Source organism: Megascapheus bottae, chromosome 4 (assembly GCF_031878675.1).
Source record: "Megascapheus bottae isolate mThoBot1 chromosome 4, mThoBot2.hap1, whole genome shotgun sequence".
NCBI classification, from domain to species: Eukaryota; Metazoa; Chordata; class Mammalia; order Rodentia; family Geomyidae; genus Megascapheus; species Megascapheus bottae.
Window position 1 is genome coordinate 42,647,074 of NC_143512.1, and position 20,132 is coordinate 42,667,205.

At 38.0% G+C, this 20,132-nt stretch overlaps 1 protein-coding gene across 5 annotated transcripts in view; it reads left to right on the forward strand.

Annotated features, from left to right (window-relative positions):
• Positions 1–20,132, forward strand: part of Mast4 (microtubule associated serine/threonine kinase family member 4) — a 415,893-nt gene that overhangs the window by 307,298 nt on the left and 88,463 nt on the right. The gene's annotated exons all lie outside the window — the stretch shown is intronic.

Below are 20,132 nucleotides of genomic sequence, written 5' to 3' on the forward strand. Positions count from 1 at the left end.
CTGGGGAATCAAAAGAATAGCCCTATGTTATGGCACCCTTAGTAAAATTTTGATTTGATCTGGTGGGCTTTCACATTGTCTCGATTTGTTTCAGAGTTCAATAGCTGCTTGTCACTGTCCCTCATAAGGCAGTTCTAAACTTCTTGTGGTCTCTGATTGATGGGAGTTGTCTATTATGGTTGGCATAGAAGGAAGAGAAAAGTCATCACTCACCTTTTACTTTAGTAAAAATTAAATAGTGGTAAAGTAAAATGCAGAAAAAATGACAAAATGATAGTATTGTAAAATGACCACTAGTGCCCAGAAACACTTTTGGGAATGGCTGGTATGTGGGGACATGCTCAGAACTCTACAAAGCTACATCTTGGTGACAGTTGAACTTTCCAAGCAACCTAAATCTTACTTGGTTTGGAAAGAGTTCAATGAACTAAGGCAGAGTTATACAGAGAACGCAAACTATCTCTGAACATGTGTATTAGCATATATGAAACTCAAATATAGTGTTGTGCAGCAAAAACAAATTATAAACAAATATCACTTAAAGCATTCATATGAAGTTAACATGGTGCTATATCCAGTGTTTTTTGGGGGAGCATATGCATGTAAATTATATTCTACACAATATAATAAATATTAATATTCTACATATTAATTGTATATACATGTATTTGTTTGTAGTAAGAATTTAAAGGGAAGCAGCAATATTAAAGGCCAGCTTTATGATAGTTACTTCTGAGAAATGTAGGGGTGATGGGAAAAGGGAAAGTTGAGCCTGGATGATGTTCTAGTTTCCAAGCTATAGAGTGAGTACACAATTACGTACATTACTACTTTTGTAATTTTGAGGTTTGTGGCATTGTTGTCATGTAATAGATATCTACAGAAGGTAAAGCAAAGACAAATATCCTATTCAGGGACTGGAATTATGTTTTCATATGTCTTTTGTTTCTCTAGCACCCAGCACAATGCCTGGCTATTGTTAGTAGGCTGAGTGAACACTGATTCTTACCTGTGAATGAATAGTGATTATTATTATTGTTATTATTATTATTAATGTGTGTGAGAGAGAAAAAGTGGGAGGGAGAAAGGGAGAGAGGTGCGGGAGGAAAGAGAGAGAGAGAGAGAGAGAGAGAGAGAGAGAGAGAGAGAGAGAGAGAGAGAGAGAGAGACAGACAGACAGACAGACAGACAGACAGACAGACCACCTGTCCTGGGGCTTGACCTCAGGGCCTGGGCACTATTCCTGAGCTTTTCTACTCAAGGCCAGCACACTATCACTTGAACCACAGTTCTACTTCTATCTTTTTCTGGTGGTTAATTGGTGCTAAGAGTCTCACTGACTTTCTTTGCTGGGGCTGGCTTTGAATTATGATCTTCAGCTCATAGCTTTCTAAGTAGCAAAGATTACAGGTGTGAGGGCATGAGCCACAAGTGCCCGGCTCACTGCTCTTTGCGGTGTTTTATAGTAATTTCTTCTTTATGTGCCTGTTGATCAATCTTTTATTGCTGTGATTTTCTTTAGCTTTGAAGAAAAATGACTTTGACGATCCTTTAAATCATTTCTCTTTTCTCTACCTAACTGTGGCAAAACCTATTGGTCATTCTACACATGTTTATTTTTTTCTTCTTTTCTTGCTTTCTTTTCGAGAGTCATGGTGTTATAGCCCATGGTGGCTGCTAATCTTTTAAATTGTGATCTTCCTGCTACAGCATTTAGAATTCTCTCAGATGTCTTTCATGAGAAGTGGTATTCATCACTTAATGATTGGTAGATTCATATTTCTGAATAAAAAGAAAATGTAAAGTCAATAAGAGGCTATTAAATGATAGGCCCTTTTTCATTTCTTAGTGAGATGACCATACCATGTCATTTGCTGTGCCTTTCACTCTTCCCTCCCTCTTGTCAGCATGTTCCTTTGTTGGGTGCAGAGGGTCAGGTGAGGATTCCTAGCTATTTCTATGAAAACAACACAAAGGAAAACCCACCATCTCTTAGCATTAACATGCCCAGATAGAGTTTTTCTGTCTCTTTTCCATAGGGAAGGGATATTCACCCCTGCCCCCTTCACTGACATGAGTCTGCACACATCCCTGAATAGAGATGGCACAGGAGAGCCGGGAGGATGTCCTCAGCGTGTTCTGATGCAGCTCTTCACACACAAAGTGCTGTTTGTGAAGACCATGGCTGCTTAAAAAAAAAAAAGTCAACAAGACAGTTCCATTCAACAAAGAAAATTAGAAAAATTCCCCAGGCTCCTAATTCCAGGAACATTCTAGTTATGAAACATGATCTAGAAATTTCAAAAAGGAAGATTCCTGTCTTTCTCCTAAAATGAAAGTTTCTGTAAAGTAAATCAAAGCGTGAAAAGAATTGTATGCCTATTGGTTTGTCCAAATGGACAAAGACCTTGAGTAAATCGATAAGGAATAGTAAATGGATCAACAGAAAGAAGAGGAAAAAGTTTAAAGAGCATGTCATAGTTAAAAAAAAAAAAGGCCAACGAAAGCATACCTTTGGCAACAACAAAAGGCCACCTTTGGAAGCTAAAAGCAGTCCAGGCAGGAGGAAATCAAGACTCCATCCTACAGAGGCCCCAAATTGAACAACCTGCATAAGCTCAGAAGTAGACAGTTTCCTGGCCACCAGAGAAGAGCTCCTAGATCCTGGCCTTAGGAGCTCATGAGCACAGAACTCAGGCATGCCTGTTCAGAATTTGTGCTCCACAAAGCTCGAAGGTTTATAAATGCATCTGCTTTAAACCACTACGTATTTTGGTAATGTGTTTCATAGCAACAAGAAAACTCTGCAAATATTTTGTTTTCTTCTGGATTTATTTTTAGAGCCTTATTTTCCATTAGAAAGGCACTACATGCTAACTTCCTTACCTTTTTATTCATTCTCTCCTGGAAATAAACAGTTAGAACTTTCCCCCTTTCTCTTTTCACAAATTCACAAAGCATATCTCACAAGCATATGCTGTGTGAGCACACGCCACAACACATATGCACATACATATATACACGTACACACATACAAACACACACATGAAATTATTACATGTACCTTTTTGTTGTTTCTCTTGGGCATCTTCTCAATATCATCACACCAAAGCCCACCATTCTCTTTAGAACCCTGAAGTGATGGATTAGACGATACACTGATAACCGTATTATTATTATTTGTTAGTTACAATATTACCTCACAGTTTCCATTCATTCATCTATCTATCTATCTATCTGTCTATCTATCTATCTATCTATCTATCATCTGTTTATTTATTTATTTATTTTGGTTGTGGGACTTAACTCTGGGCTTGGGCATTGTCCCTGAGCTCTTCAGCTCAAGGCTACTGCCCTACCCCCCGAGCCTCAGCTTTTTAGCAGTTTTTTGGAGATAAGAGGATCACAGACTTTAGTACCTGGGCTGACTTCGAACCGTGATCCCCAGATCTCAGCCCCCTGAGAAGCTAGGATTACAGGTGTGAGCCACCATGCCTGGCAATTTCTGTTTATTTTATGAGAATATCTGTAGGATAAATTTTTCTCTACACATATCCTGTGCTAAAGGGTAAACATTTGAACTTTTTATTTTTCTTTTCTCTTTCCTTTCTTTCTTTTTTCCTTCCTTCCTTCATGTTGTTGTTTTTGCATGGTGTGTGTGTGTGTGTGTGTGTGTGTGTGTGTGTGTGTGTGTTATTTTTTCAGATAGAGTCTTGAATTTTTTTTCCAGTGCGTAAAAGCCTTTAATAAAGGTCAGACAGCCCAGACCCTTGGTGTGCTCATCCCTGTGCCACCCCAACCATCAGAAGTAGGGTCTTGAATTTTAGAGAGGGATGAATTTGGTCAAAGTAGATTATATACTTGTGTAGAAATACAGTGAAACTCAATCAATATATACCCATTATAAATATATATATATATATATAATGCACAGGGAGAAAGAAAAAGAGAGAGAGAAAGGGAGAGAGGGGGGGAGGGAGGGGGGGAAATGGAGGGGGGGTCTTGCTAATGTTGCTTGACCTAGAACCACAATCAGATCTTAAAGATTGTTGTAAGACATATTTTACTAGTCAAGGAGTTTACATTTCTTCACATTCATTAACCATTTGCGTCTTCTCTATATGTTTTCCCATGTCCCTATGGGTTAATTTTACTCATTTGTAAGAAATGAGACATAATGTCATCAATATCATTCCTCGGTTTGCACTTTGCCTTTTCCACCTTTGCCTTTCACTAGTTAATCTCCTTTTTATTCTTTTCTTTTAATTTTTCATATTGGATATTGGACTCAGGCTCTTATGCTTCCTAGGCAAATGCTTTACTCCTTGAGCCATGTTAGAAACATTGCTGGTTGATTTTTTAGAGTCTCATGAAATTTTCTCCCTGGGCTGGTTTCATATTGTGATCTTCCAATCTCAGCCTTCTGAGTAGATAGACTTCAAACATGAGTCATGGGTGCCTAGCTTCTCAATTTTTTTTAGTTATGCCTATCTAACTTATTCTGATTTCTTTAATTTAATTTGCCAGTCCTGGGGCTTGAACTCAGGACCTGGGCACTGTCTTTGGGCTATCTCAAGGTCATGACTCTACCATTTGAGCCACAGCACCATTCCTGGCTTTTTCTATGTATTGTATATGGTACTGAGGAATCAAATCTGGGTCTTCGTGCATGCTAGGCTCTCTACCACTAGTCCAAACTCCTGGTCCCTGATTTCTTTCATTTTTGTTGTTGCACCTAGCCATAGTTTTCATTTTATTAAAAACAGGACTAGGCTTGCTCTGTGGCTCTCTTGTTCTCATCTCGTTGCCTCCCTTCCCTCTTCATGCCTGACAGAGTCAGTGACTCAGTTCTTTATTTCCTAATCTCAGAAGGTCAGTATTCCCAAGAACTGAGAACATTTTTTTTTTTTTTTTGCTAGTCATGGGGCTTGAACTCAGGCTTGGGAGCTGTCCTTGAGCTTTCTCAGGACTGCACTCTACCACTTGAGTCCCAGCACCACTTCTGGCTTTTTCTGTTTATGTGGTACTGAGGAATTAAACCCCAGGGTATTGTTCATGCTGGCCAAGCACTCTACCACTAGCCCTGAGAACATTTTTGAGCAAAAGAAGTGTTCTTTTGGTCTGAGTGTGCAACTCAGTGGCTGATTAGTTGGCTTCCTTAGCATGCAAATGGATTTGAGGTCAATCCTCAGCACCATCATATAAGCAAAGCCAAATTTTCCAATTCTTTCCTAAAATTTTCAGGCCTGGAGGGAAGGGAGACTGGAAAGCAAGCAGATATTCACAGTTCCTCATGTGTCATCTCTCTGGCCTTCTAGGGTGATTAAACACACAGCATTCTACCAGATATTTGTGTCCATGTAGCATGCAGAGGGGAGGTGAGTCTCATGAATTTCATTTGGGCTGAGAACAACTTGACCAGTAAAGATAGATGATTTTGAAGTCTAGTGGAAGCCTCTCCTTAGATAAGTAGAGAGTAGGGCATAGCCCTGGGTCTACGCATTCCCCTGCTTTATTTAGTTGTGATTTCATTCAAAAGCCTAGCAGCACATTTCCCATGCCTGAAATACTGTTTGAATTTATTTAAAACATTGCCAAACACACATAGCTCACACCTGTAATCCTAGGCTACTTGGGTGGCTAAGAGTTGAGTGTTTTGAAGCCACCCTGGGTAAAAAAAGTCTGGGAGACTATTATCTCTAGCAACAATCCAGAATTGGATCTGTGGCTCAAGTTGTCAGCCTTGAGAAAAAAACAAAAAACCAAAGGATAGTGTCCAGGCCTTGATTTAAAGCCCATACATACACACCACACACACACACACACACACACACACACACACACACACACACACACTCATTCAGCAAGGTAGTTACCTACTTTGGCTGCAAAAATATGCTAGCACAAGACATTTGCTTCTTTATATTTGGGGAATAGGACAAAGCAAGATTTTGTGACCAAAGTGTCATAGCTAATTGTTTGCTAGCCTTGGTAAGAATTAAGTTTCTTGGTGCCTAATAAAATAAATTTGGGAAGAGAAAGTAAGTGGACAAGGGGAAAAGAATATAATCAAAGTATATTACATGAATGTATACAAAGGACATATTGAACTCTGGAGAAGAATAGGAAAGCTCAATAAAAGGATCCAAGGAGCTGGAGTTTGGACTAGTAGAGTGCTTGCCTAGCATGCACAAAGACCTAGGTTTTATTCCTGTCACAAATACATAGAAAAAAGCTGGAAGTGGTATTGTAGCTCAAGTGGTAGAGCTCTAGCTTTGAGAAATTCCAAGAACAGTGCTCAGGCCCTGATCTCAAGTCCCTGGACTGGCAATAAATAAATAAATGAATAAACAAATAAATGGATAGATAAATAGATAAATAAATAAAAGGGTCAAATACGACCAAACTAGGGTGCATGCATAGAAATATGACAGTGAAACTCACATTGTCTAATTTATATGTGTTAATAAAATATAGAAAAAAGATTAATTTATATCAGAGGTATCTCTGACATGAACACCCACTGTCATTTTTTTCCTCATCATAAGCTGAGCTCAACATAATAAGCATGTAAAAACCTGTCTTTTGTCTAGTGCACCTTAAGATCGTTTTCAAGTGTCATTTTATGTTAGTGAAAAAAAAAGCAGATCACATGGCTTCATCCAGTTTTTTTCCTTTAGTTACTCTTTGGGAGTGCATGACCTTGGATTCACATAATTGTGTGACATGGTCTTCCAGACCAGACTTCTTAATCGAGTTTGTGTGTAAAAGCTATATCAAGTCACGATATAACTCTTGTATGATTTCAAACATTATTTTCTCTGCATCATGAGAGAAAACCACCTTTCTATTCCCTGCTGCTCTCACAGGATTTTTTTTTCAAATCTTAGTCTTTATGTAATTACCAGTTATTGGCTCCAGCAGTGACACATCTTGCCCTTCCTGCTCAAGGAAAGGAATGATAAAAATCAGACTGACGTCAGTCAGTGTGTTTTCCTAGTTTTTTGTGTTGCTTGGTATTAAAGCACTAATCGGCTGTATATACCAACATCATTATTCATTGTTAAATCCTTTATGGAGATCCACCTGCCCTGTGACCTACATATGTCATTTGGGTCCTTTCAGGGATTGTAATGTTCGTTTGTAAGCTCTTCCTAATATTAATTTAATGACTGTTTCTTTTCTATTCCCCTTATCTTAGTATAGGAAAATTTAACTAAGAGAGTCTTTGTTTTAGCTTCTTATTCTCATTATAATTACAAGTTAAGGCTATTAGAGTGTAATATGTTTTATTTGTTTATTTATTTATTATTAGGCCTCTTTCTGTTTGGTTGCTGTTGGTTTTTTAAATTATAATTTTGCAGTAGTGTGTGTGTATGTGTGTGTGTGTGTGTGAGAGAGAGAGAGAGAGAGAGAGAAAGAGAGAAAGATAGTGAGAGAGAGAGAGAGTACTATGGCTCTTTAGAGTCAGTTGTTGAAGCATCATTTGGATCTTAATGAGGTACTTCAAGTTAAAATCACCAGTTCTCAGTGAAGATGATATGTTAAGAGAGAGGAAATTGGTCAAAGGTGACTTCTGGCTGTCCTGTGGAAATGATTCTAGCATATAGCTGAGGTAAGTTGTGTGAGTTCACTTTGTTGTCTCATGGGCATAAAGGCTCATGAGACATGTAAGGACAGAAGTAGGTAGTTGCTACACAGATATGTACCTGAGAAATGGAGTCTGTATTGCTGGAAGTCATTCACTCATTGCTGTGGGTTTTTTTTTTTTTTTTTTTTTTGCCAGTCCTGTGCTTGAGTTCAGGGCCTGAGCACTGTCCTTGGACTTTCCTCAAGGCTAGTGTTCTACCCTGAGCCATCGCACCACTTCTGGCTTTTTCTATGTATGTAGTACTGAGGAATCGAACCTGGGTCTTCGTGCATGCTAGGCAGGCACTCTACCACTAGGCCAAACTCCCGGCCTCTCATTGCTGTGGTTTTAAACTTTGAGAGGGCAGAAAATCATTGAAGGGAGAAGACAGAGTGTCATAGGGTTGAAGTTTTGACAGGACAAATAGCCATCAGGAACCTAAGCGGCAGCAACCAGAGAGGGAGTAGGGAAAGAGGTGACTGGAGGGTCTGAGAATCCACAAGAAGCCAGAGCTCTAACAAAGAAGAAAGGAAAATTTGATCACTAAGTTATGTCACTCACCAGGCACTTCACAGATGTTACTAAAATAAGTGATTATTTATACAGAAATACTCATGGTTTCTTTTAATGCTCAGGACCAATGAAGCAGCATGTGCCCTAATATAAGACAGGATTTGCTTTTGCCCAAGACAAGGAGTCCTCTTAAACATGGAATTACTTACTAAGCCCATGTAGCGCCCTGTCACAGTTACTTTATGTTGCAAGTAGTAGCAAATCTCTTATTTCCCTTGTTAAAATGTATTTGTTAATTACATATAACAATTATATATATTCATATATATATATATATATATATGGTGTTTCACCAATGCTAAAAGTGGAGAGGGGGTATCTTTTATTACCTTTCAAAGATCAATATTTAGTCATCTGGGGCATAAGCATTTATGACCTCCCATCTCCAAAGAGCAGCTGAACAGGGTAACACCCTCACTTAATTTAGGAACACTGAAGTTTGTCTTGACACCTAGGAGAGACTAGATAGTCTCAAAAATTATGTTTTCATTGATTAAAGAGATTGTTAAAAATTTCAATGAGAAGAGTACTTGAGAAACTACAGTCTTTCAAAATGGTAAATTTTCTTGAACGTTATCAAAATAGAATATTTTAATTTCAAAATTAGAATGTTATAATTGGAATTAAAATCATGGGCTTACCAACTCTGGTTGCAATTGGATTAGACTTTTTAGATTAATATCTTGTAGGTGTATAATTGTATATTTCATTGTTTTAAATATACATGAATAACTCAATTGCTATATTAAATCCCTGCACACTTAGGTATTGGAATGGGTAAAGAATACACCTTTCTAGACCTCCAAGATATAGAAACAAGAGCCATATAAGGTGTGACTGTTGTTCTTAATGTACCATGGTATTTCTCATCTTTCCTTGTTATCTGATGTGTGTGTGTGTGTGTGTGTGTGTGTGTGTGTGTGTGTGTGTGTGTGTGTTTTGAAATAGAATAGGGAAGGGGGGAAAACAAGATAAGGGGAGGGGGGAGGGGGTTGGGGAGGGAAATGGGGACAAAAACATGAGAAGGGGTAGCAATGATTGTTAAGAAATGTACCTGCTTTCTGGCAAATATAATGTAACCCTTCTATTAATTACAATAAAAAGTACAAAGCAGAGAGAGAGAGAGAGAGAGAGAGAGAGAGAGAGAGAGAGAGAGAGAGAGAGAGAGAGAGAGAGAGAGAGAGAGAGATTGAGAGAATAAACCTTTCTGATTTACTTCTTAGAATGTGGGATTCTGCTCTCTACTAGAGTTGCATTTGTTCTCAGGTATGATAAATGTCCACTCAGAAAGTAAATGGGCTGGGAATGTGACCTAGTGATAAAAGTACCTCCCTAGCATGCACGAAGCCCAGGGTTCAGTTCCTTTCTATATACATAGAAAAAGCCATTAGTGGTGCTGTAGCTCAAGTGGTAGAGTGCTAGCCTTGAGAAAGCTCAAGGACAGTGCCAAGGTGCTGAGTTCAAGCCCCAGGACTGGCAAAAAAGAAAAAAAAAAGGAAGTATAAACAGCTTTGCTTTCTATCACAGTGCCTTCCTGTGGCTTCAACTTTACTTTTTCCTTGGTGGTTCTAGCTCACTCCACATTAGCTGACTCTTAAATTATCTCAGAAATTGAGTCAAAAATCCTTACCTACATGTGAGGGCACACTGTCTTCAGGTCATTAGTTTTGTGAAGTGTGGATTTGTTTCACAGTCAATCTAACTATTCCAGAGATGAAAGAACTTGAGGCAGGACTCCATTAACTTGAGACTTAGACTTATTTATTTGCCAGAAGGGAAGATGCTCAATATAACCAAAGCAGCCTGTACTGGTCAACCTGCAAAATGGATGCTTAAAAGGGCTGTATTTTAATTTCACGAACATAAGCTTAAAAGCATTTTCCCTTTCCGTCATATTGAAATATCATGTACAACAATGCCATCTCTGTCTTTGAACTCACTCACCCTGGCATAATTATCATTCCAGTTTTAATACAGTTTTGTGTATTTACTGCAGCATCAAGTGAGTACTTCCCTACTGAAGTCATCCAAATTGAAGGCTTTTCAAGGTCTAAGCTTTTATGTGAGGAGTAACAGCGGATAATTAGAGAGCTTGTAATGAAATGCTAGGGTAGCCATCTGAGTTTACAGTTCAGGCTTGGGGAAGAGGAGTCCTAAGTAAGCCTGTGTAAGAGAAAGAAGCTTAAAGAAAAGATTGTAATTTTAGGAAGAGTTGTTATAGAAAACTGAAATATTTTAGGTGATTTTGAAAATATGTAGAACTTTTTTTGTCCACCATCTTAGATCTTCTTCCTTTTTTTTTCTTTTTCTTCCTCTTCCTTTTCCTCCTCCCTCTTCCACCTTCCCCTCCTCCTCCTCCTTTAAACTGATCCCTTGGAGCTTGAACTCAGAGCATGAACAAACTTTCCCTTAGCCTTTTTGGTTAAGGCTGGTACTTTGCCATTTAAGCCACACCTCTATTTCTGGGCTTTTGCTTGTTAATTAGAAATGAGAGTCTCATGAAGTTCTCTGTCCAGCTAGAGTCAAACCAGGATCCTTAGAGCTTAGCCTCCTGAGTAACAAATGTTATAAAATCTGCTTTTAAAAACATTTTTTGGGGGCCGGAATTTTGGCCTAGTGGTCGAGTGCTTACTTAGCATGCATGAAGACCCGGGTTTGATTCCTTGGTACCACATACATAGAAAAAGCCAGAAATGGTGCTGAGGCTCCAGTGGTAGAGCTCTAGCCTTAAGAAAGTCCAAGGACAGTGCTCAGGCCTGAGCTCAAGCCCAGGATGGCAAAAAACCAAAACCAAAACAAAACTAAAAAACATTTTTTTTCCAGGAAGTCAGGCTTGGCTCAAGGGTAGGGCAGAAGTCTTGAGCTTAAGAACTCAGGGACTATGCCTAGGCCCAGAGTTCATGCCCCATGATCCACAAAAGCAAAACAAAACAAAACAAAACCATTTTTTCCATTTATTGTCAGAAATTTACAAAATATATTCATAAAGAAGGAGATGAAAGGGCTGGGGATTTGGACTAGTGGTAGGAGTGCTTGCCTAACATGTACAAAGACCCAGGTTCAATTCCTTGGTACCACATACATAGAAAAAGCCAGAAGTGGTGTTGTGACTCAAATGGTAGAGCCCTAGCCTTGAGAAAACCCAAGGACAGAGATCAGACCCTAAGTTCAAGCCCCAGGACTGGGAAAAAAAAAGGTGAAAATTATCTGTAGCCCATTCTACTATTAGAATAACTATTTAACATTTGGTATATAGCTAAATAGAGATAGTTTATATATTTTTATTTATTACATAAAATTTAGGTATGCATGTCATTGTATCTAAACACATAAATATTTATATATACATATTTTGAAATCATTGATAAAGTTTTGTGTCTAGATGATTTGTCTGTTGGTATAACAGTGTGAGTATTTCTATTTATCACTTTATATCAATATTCCATTTTATGAATGTTCCATAACCTCCTTCCCCCAGTGAATATATTAGCTGCTTTCAGTTTTTGTTCTTAGGGCTGAGAATGTATCTTAGTGATAGAGTACTTGCCTAGCATGAACAAGGGCTTAGGTTAAATTCCTAGCCTTACAAAAACATGAGCAGATTATTTTTTGTTCATAGTTATTCCTCTTCTAACTCCTTAGATTTTAGGCAACACATAAATCTTTGTGATCAACTATAATTACTTTCTTAGCTTAATTTAGGAACCTATTATTTAAAATGCGAACCTCATTCTGTTTTAAATTTATATCATTTTATTTGTATATTTGTGTTATTATATATCATCTAAGTTTTGAGTCTCTAGAAGCCAGAGTTTATGTCAACAGGAAATGCTCTGAAATGATTGCTACAAGTGACATTTTATAAGCATCAAGAATTTGTTGTGTAGGCACTAAAATAACCCAACACCTATCTAAGTACATCTCAATATGTTTTTTCAAGTTAAAACATTGGATGGTTGTATTAAACTTCCAGGAACTTTGTACCCAGTGACATCACAGTGACAAGTGGTACTGAGGTAAATGAAGTAGGAACTGTTTACTACAGTACACTGTAGAGCTGTTCATACTGGTTTCCCACAGAGCCTAAGGACTAAACTCTATGGTAAGACACTCCTCCCCTCCCGCTACTATGTAGTCAGGACCCTTACTATCTAAAACCCTCTTGTGACATCACTGATGACTGATTAATGGCTGCCAGCCATGAACTGCAGTTAACAGTGGAGACCATAACTGTGCTAATGCTCGATTATGTCTTTAATAGGAATGGTCCTTATTGCCTATGTAATAAATCTTAGGTTTCAGAATCCTGTGTCAGGCAGCTAACTGACGGTTAGACAGCAAAAACAGTATGACATCCTGAAAGGCCAAGACACAGTGGTTCTACCATCTTACATTGAATTCCCAGTATAAGACACTTTAATACCTGGGCAAACAACCAAAACGTGTGGCAGGCACTTCTTACCATAAGAAAGCTGCTTTGTGAGCTTGCCAGACAGATCCAACAGTATTACTTTTCTCAGTTAGATTTGAGAATTTACATTTTCAGTTTTCTACGTGCCCTATCAGATCCTTTGAGTGTTCATTTATTAATTTGTAATAAAATACCTTTGTTGGCAGGGAAACAGATCAGCAGAACAAAGTAATGATTGAAAGTAGTGATAATGAGCTTGGTCATGGTTGTGCATACCTGTAATTCCAGTATTCAGGAGGCTGAAACAAGAAGTTTGTGAGTTTGAGGTCAGCTTGGTTACCCACATAGTGAGACCCTATCTGGAAAAAAAAAAAAGACAACATACTGTTAACTAGAACTTTTAGAAATTCAGGGCGAAAACAAAATGAACATAAATCACGATAACAAACTAAATTTTGTCCTAAATAGAGTTATCTGGCTTTGTTTTGTTGTTGTGCTGCCATTAGTCAAATGTGTAAACATTTGATGGCCATTAAAAATCATCACATTGTGTCCGTAGGTAGAGATGTGTCAGGGGTAGAGCATGTGCTTAGCATTCTTGGGTTGGAGGGATGGCTCAGTTGGCAGAGTGCTAGCCAATTTGTGCATGCATAATCCTCAGGACATAAAACTAAACATTTAAAAATTATATTTTTTGCAAACTGCTTAAGGTATAGGAATATTACAATGACACTTTAATATTAAAAAGTGGAATGCAGCCAGGAACATGTGGCTCATGTCTGTAATCTTAACTACCTAGGAGACTGAGATCTGGAGGATGGTGGTTGAAACCCAGCCTAGGCAGAAACGTCCTGGAGACCTGGAAACGGATTTCCAAATATTTACCAGTCAGAAACAGGGCTGGGGGGATAGCTTAAGTGGTAGAGCATGAATATCAAGCAAGCAGGAGACCCTGAGTTCATACCCAATGCTGCCAAAATATTTAAAATTTAAAAGCAGCACAGAAAACTGAATATGCTTTGTGATTCGATTTAAAAATATAGCATGTACATGTGCACACTATCAAAATAAAAGCTAAAGAAACACTATCACAGTAACATTAGCATTTTATTTTTATAATTAAATATATTTTCCACATCCTCCCCCGTGATCACGTATTATCTTTGGAATTATTTCAAATGACCTGCGTAACAAACAAGTATTCAAGAAGGGAATCTATATACAATCACTGTAAACATTATTTTTTTTAAAAAAGTATTTATTTTGCTGGGGGCCAGTGACTCATGCCTATAATTCTAGCTACTTAGGAAGGTGAGATCTGAGGTTTTTAGTTCAAAGCTAGCCTGGGCAAGAAAGACTTGGACAAGAAAGGCCTTCAGGAGTTGAACTGTGGCTCAGGCTGCAGAGGACTAGCGATGAGTATAAAAGCTCAGGGATAGTGCTCAGACCCTAAGTACAAGCCCCAGAACTCACACAAAAACAACAACAGCAACTAAAAGACCGATTATTTCTCAAGTTAGCAATTCCTTTTCTATGGATTTTAAGTGTTTCAACTAAAAAATCCCATGTGCACATTGCACATTGCTTCTACTCTTGCCATCTGCCTGCAGTTTAAAGCAGTGAAACAGTTTTATGAGTAGCACTTGCCAGCATCCATGGCCATGGGAACAGTATTCTTTCAATTCAGTTTCTCCTTAGTCAGCCCCTCGCTGGTGATGAGACCAGCATTCCCCAGCAGCACGCATCCGGCTGGAAGTAGTGTGGGGCCTTAGACAATCTAGGAGTATTTTTACGACATCTACTGATGGAACAAAAATGTCCTTTTAAATAAAAAAACAACAAAGTGGACTGCTGTTGGAAAGCATTACAAACCTAACAGCTTTGTCTCTACTGGTTTTTTTAAGTTAATTAAAAATAGCCTCAGTGCCTGCTGTATGTGTGAACCAGATTATCACACAGAACCATATTAATATAGGTTAGTAAAAAGATTAAAACTTGAACATCCTTTGTAAAATTGTTCTGTTAGAAATCTAGATTTTAAAAAAAGAAATCTAGATTCACATATTCTCTAACCAATAGAAAAAGGCTGAAAATTAGTTTTGCAGTAGCTGGATATCATAAAATGTTAAAGCCAGCCACATGGGAATTGTCTCACCCATTTTCCATCTGATAGCACATTTTTAATAATGGGTTCTCAACTCATATTATGAAGTTATTAATGGTTACAACATTTGAAATTTCTTATTTTCGAAATCCTACCTTAATTAATAACCCAGTGTACATGTTGTTACTTATTATGTTTATTATACATCTTGGTAAAACATACCAATCAGCAATTCATGCTCAAATATCCCTGGGAAAATAACTCAGGTCTAACACTGCCCAAGAAGAATATAGAGAGAACACCTGCATTTTACAACATCCTTGGCTAGGACTCCACTGTAGAAGATTCTCCATCATCTCCCAGGGGCCAAATTCAGTGGCATGTGTATTATTAAACATGCACATGACACGTTAAATATATACACATGCACATACATGCATAACATATATGACTATGTACACATGCATGTATATGTGTGAGTGTGTATACACATACATCTGCATATGTCATATATATAATGTTTAACCTGAGTACTTGACTTCTGTGTGTCTGTTTTGTTTTTGCTTTTGCCAGTCTTGAACTCAGGGCCTTGAACACTGTCTTTGAGCTTTCTCAAGGCTAGAGCTCTACCAGTTGAGCCACAGCACCACTCCTGGCCTTTTTTGTGTATGTGGTACTGAGGAATCGAACCCAGGGCTTTGTTCATGCTTGGTGAGCATTCTACCACTAGGCCACACTTCTAGCCCTCTATGTTTGGTTTTGTTGGCCTCTCTTTGTTTCCATGTCTAGTTTGATTATTTGAAGCCCTTGAGCTACATACTCAGTCCACTTATCATTTGTGTCATGTACTGTCTCTTCCAGATGGACTGTACCCAGTTTCCCCACAGCATTATCTCGGGGATGGACAATCCTCTGGACCACAAATGTGTGTTTCTATTTTTCTGTACTCTATCCATCTGTGTTCTCAAGTCCAGTGATTCTCCAGTGCCAAATCTATCATCAGTTCTGTTTATTCTTTTTTCCTTTTCTGTCATTCATGGGGCTTGAACTCAGGGCCTGGGTGCTGTCTCAAGGCTAGCTCTCTATTGCTTTGAGCCACAGGTCCGCTGGTTTTTGAGTGGTTAATTAGATGTAAAGGTTTCATGAGGACTTTTCTGCCCAGCCTAGCTTCAAACTTCGATCCTCAGAGCTCAGCCTCCTACTTCGCTAGGATTACAGGTAAAAGGCTCCAGTCATCTACCTACCGGTATGAATGGGAATTCTCATGAGGTCCTGTCCTATTATACAGCCCTCCCATTTTCCTCTAAAATGAGTTTTAGGTAGCTCCTCTGCCAGAGCCACATATTCATGGCTTTGCAAGAAGTGAAAAACCAGTCATGTCTCTGCATTCTTTCTTTCCTGTATCATACCTCAATCATTGCTCTCTTCCACAGAGAAGCTAATTGTTTGTGAAAAACATGAAATGTATTGTGTTCTTTAACTAAAGTAAAACATTCAATGATTCATCATGACACCCACAAGTGTAGTGGCTTCCACAGTGGTCCCCCAAACGGCAGTAGCTGGAGGCGGCTAGTTAGAAATACACACTTGGGTTCCACTGCAGCTGGGGAAGGAGGAGAGAGTTCCCAGCAGCCTGCTGTGACATAGTCTCAGGGTGATGCAGGTACACTTCTCCAGTGGGAGAAGCCTGTGCTGTGGGTTCTAAAGCCTTTTGCTCCCTAAAGTCACCTGTGGAGCTTAAAAATACCCTGGTCCCAGACTAATTCAATCAGAAACTTCAGAGGGCTTGGCTGGCATCATTGCGTATCTTTTTAAAGGCTCCCTAGAGATTGCCATACATAATAAGGTGAGAAAACAACTTAAAAACCTACCTTTTTTAAAAGCAGAATCTATAGTAGTGTTTTTGAAACTTGATGGTCATTTCCACCCCTCCCCACTTGGATTTCATTGGTTGATGGTAGGAGTTGGCCTTTGGGGGTTTTTCTGAGATCCTTAGGCCATTTTATAGGAAAGTTAAGATTAGGATCATGGTTCAAAAGCTGAGATTCTGAACTGCCAGAGTATGTAAGAACTATGGATGAAAACTAGGAGCTACTTTCCAGAATGTGCATCTTGTATGCATCTAGAATTCTTTTCTTTATTCAATGATGGCCTTAAAGACCCTATCGTACTCGGAAAAGGTGATCAAAAATTGTTTCCTGCCTGAGTATACCTTAAAATACTTGAAAGATACAATATGCAATGAATAATCCTGGCTTCTTAATACAGTGATTCTCTAAAGATTCATGTGTGCTTGTAGAACTTTGTGTGTGCTTTAAAACAAGTCCCCCCCCCCCATATACACACTCATGCATCAGTTACTCACAGGTTGCTTACTAGAAATATCATGAACACAGAGGAGACCCATCTGCAGAATCTCAACATAAGATTTAATGGAAACATCCCTACATGAGTAAAAGTATATTTTTTGCAAGAAGGGAGTGATTAAAATAATTAGAATGAGGGACCTTAGTTTTGCTTCTGGTAATTATGTATTGAGTTCTGATCTGATGCCCTGATTTTAATTGTCCTAATACATTTAAATGCTTTAGTATTCCATGGACCAAATAAGTGACATTCTACTTATGCAGGGAGAGAAGGGATCTTGAACTGCACAAATATAAAGTCATTGTATTTTATACATATATTGTTAGGTACTGGTTATAATGAAAATTGGTTGAATAAACAAATGATTAAAGTGGATAGGAAAAGTATGCACAATATTATGGTTAATGAGTGTATCTCTCACTGTGTTGTTCTTTTGAAAAAGCTTTATAATCTTATGCCAGTAACATAGGAGTGACACAGATGTTCTATTTTAGAGAAAATTAGAGTGATGGTAGGTATGATAGGGTCAGTTTAGAAGAAAATAGCAAAATGTGTGTGTATATGTACACAAGCATATATACACACACACACATATATATATAGTATACATATATACTATAGAGTTATGTGTATATATGTATACTATATATGTATAGAATCTGTGTGTGTGTGTGTGTGTGTGTGTGTGTGTGTGTGTAATATATAGAGAGTTCATTAGTATTTATGGTTTTAGGCATCCATAGGGATCTTGGAGTGAACCCTGTGTGAATGAGGCAGGTGGGATTCTGGAGTGTTCACCTTGTTGATAGGGAAAGGTGTTATTATTGTTTTGAGATTTCTTTTTTTCATATAATTTTATGGTAATTAATAGAAGGGTTACATTACATTCACCAGATGGAAGGTGCATTACTTCACATACATTGATACCCTTTCTCATGTCTTAATCCCCATTTCCTTCCCCTGTTTTGAGATTTCTTAGGGGTCAATGGGAAGTGTATATGTAAAAGGGACATGGAACTATTCTAGCTGAGACAAGGAAATGGAAAGTTCTATTTTACAAAGAACTTGCAACATGAGAGGAAATTCTAGCTTTCTGCTGAAGAGCTCAAAAAGGCAGGTTTCTGAAATGATTTATCTTGTACCAGGAAATTCTAAGGTAGGTTTTCTGTATCCCAGCTTCCAATTTCTATCACCTCATTTAAGGCAGTTTTCTCTTACTTTATTGTAACCATGATGTACAGAGGCATTATAGTTACGTAAGTCAGATAATGAGTATATTTCTTTTTGAAGTGTCACCTCCTCTCTCATTTTCTCCCATTTATATTTTCTCCTGCCTCCTTTCCCCCCGCAAGTTGTTTAGTCCATTTATGTCTAGCGAGGATCACTGCTGAATTAGTTCACCCTGTGTCCCATCATTTCTGTGCTTTCTATATTTAAAGCATGTTTAAAATTTTCTAGTTGATTTTAGTATACAGTAAGCTTGAAGGATGAAAAATCTCAGAGCCAAGGGATTTCCAAGATCTGTATGGTTTGTATGAACTGAAACTGAGATTTCTGAATTATTTGATCTCAGCCCATTGAATATTGTTGATTATTTTAAAACTGAATGGATTTCTTCTAGAGGTAGAAACTGAAAATTAATTATTTCAAAAATAAAAAGTTCTTGCATGTATATTTGTGCTTTGTGATATATTACTATATATCAGATTCTAAAAGAACATTTATAATTTGTCAAATAGGACCATGTTAAGTTTAATATTTATATTTTTAACTAAAAGAGGTTGAAAGAAAAGGTGATAAAGAATTTCTTTAGATTACATTTAGGAAATGATATAGATATTCAGTATCCTATTGAATTCTGCTTTGACTTGGAATTACTCAGCAATGGAGACAAATTACTTAACAAGAATAAATTTCTTGAAAATATCTCTCTCTTCTAGATAAAATGGTGAATTCCTTGTATTTAATTATGTCAAGGAATTGAAATCTCTTTATGTAAGTTATAGAACAGTAATAACATGAACACATTGATCTTTAATGTAGTCATGTCCAGATTCAGGGACTAGTTGATTATCTAAGATTAATAGCACCAATCAGATTTCACATAATTGAATGAATCCAAGGAATACCTGTTTTGGTGGCAATGTTCTTGCTTCCCCTTCCTTGACCTTACAAATTCTCACTCAGTGACTTTAAACAAAAGGCAAAAATAATCATTTTTCTATCGCTGGGCTGATGAATAACAGTGGGATGGGAGGAAAACAGTCAACTAAAAATCCACCTTCTTCATCACTCTTGACATTCTCTAGTCTTTATTTAGGATCACCTTGAGATGTGACATCAATTCAGAGTAATAAGGAAGGGTCAATGCAAAGCTGAAACATTCTCAAGAACCCATTATAACACATCTCCAAGGGATTTGTGTCAGTGCCACCGCATTTCAAATACAGGACACACATTCCCAAAGAATGGCTTCATGGAAGGGAGGACCAGAGGCATGTATGAGAGTCAGTGACCTAGAAATTGACCCCTTGGTGGGTGTCTCTTTCACACTCGTTATTCTCATCCATCAATCTTTAGAAAGCATTACAATTACCAATCTGTTCAGAAATGGTATATTTTCACACATTACCATTATTGAAAGGTTTTGTGAAAAGGAATTTTGATACACTCAAGGGCTTTGGCTTAGAAAGATTTCTTATTTACATGTGTGACAATTCTGAGTTGGTTTTAGAAGGGAAGGGTGATATATATTCCTAAAAATCTGTAGATTTTTATCTGTCTGTATCTTCTTCACCTATTGAATCTACTCTAGCAGGTAACTTGAAGCTCTGTGCATGATACGAAGTTAATACTCAATGAGTTGGAGAAAAACAGTTTCTGGTTTTCTATACAATAGGAACTAGGTTAGGCACTGAGCACTCAAAACACAATTTGTGGGGCTGGGAATTTGGCTTAGTGGTAGAATACTTGCTTAGCATGCACGAAAAAGCCAGAAGTGGTGCTGTGGCTCAAGTGGTAGACCTTTTGCCTTGAGAAAGCCCAAG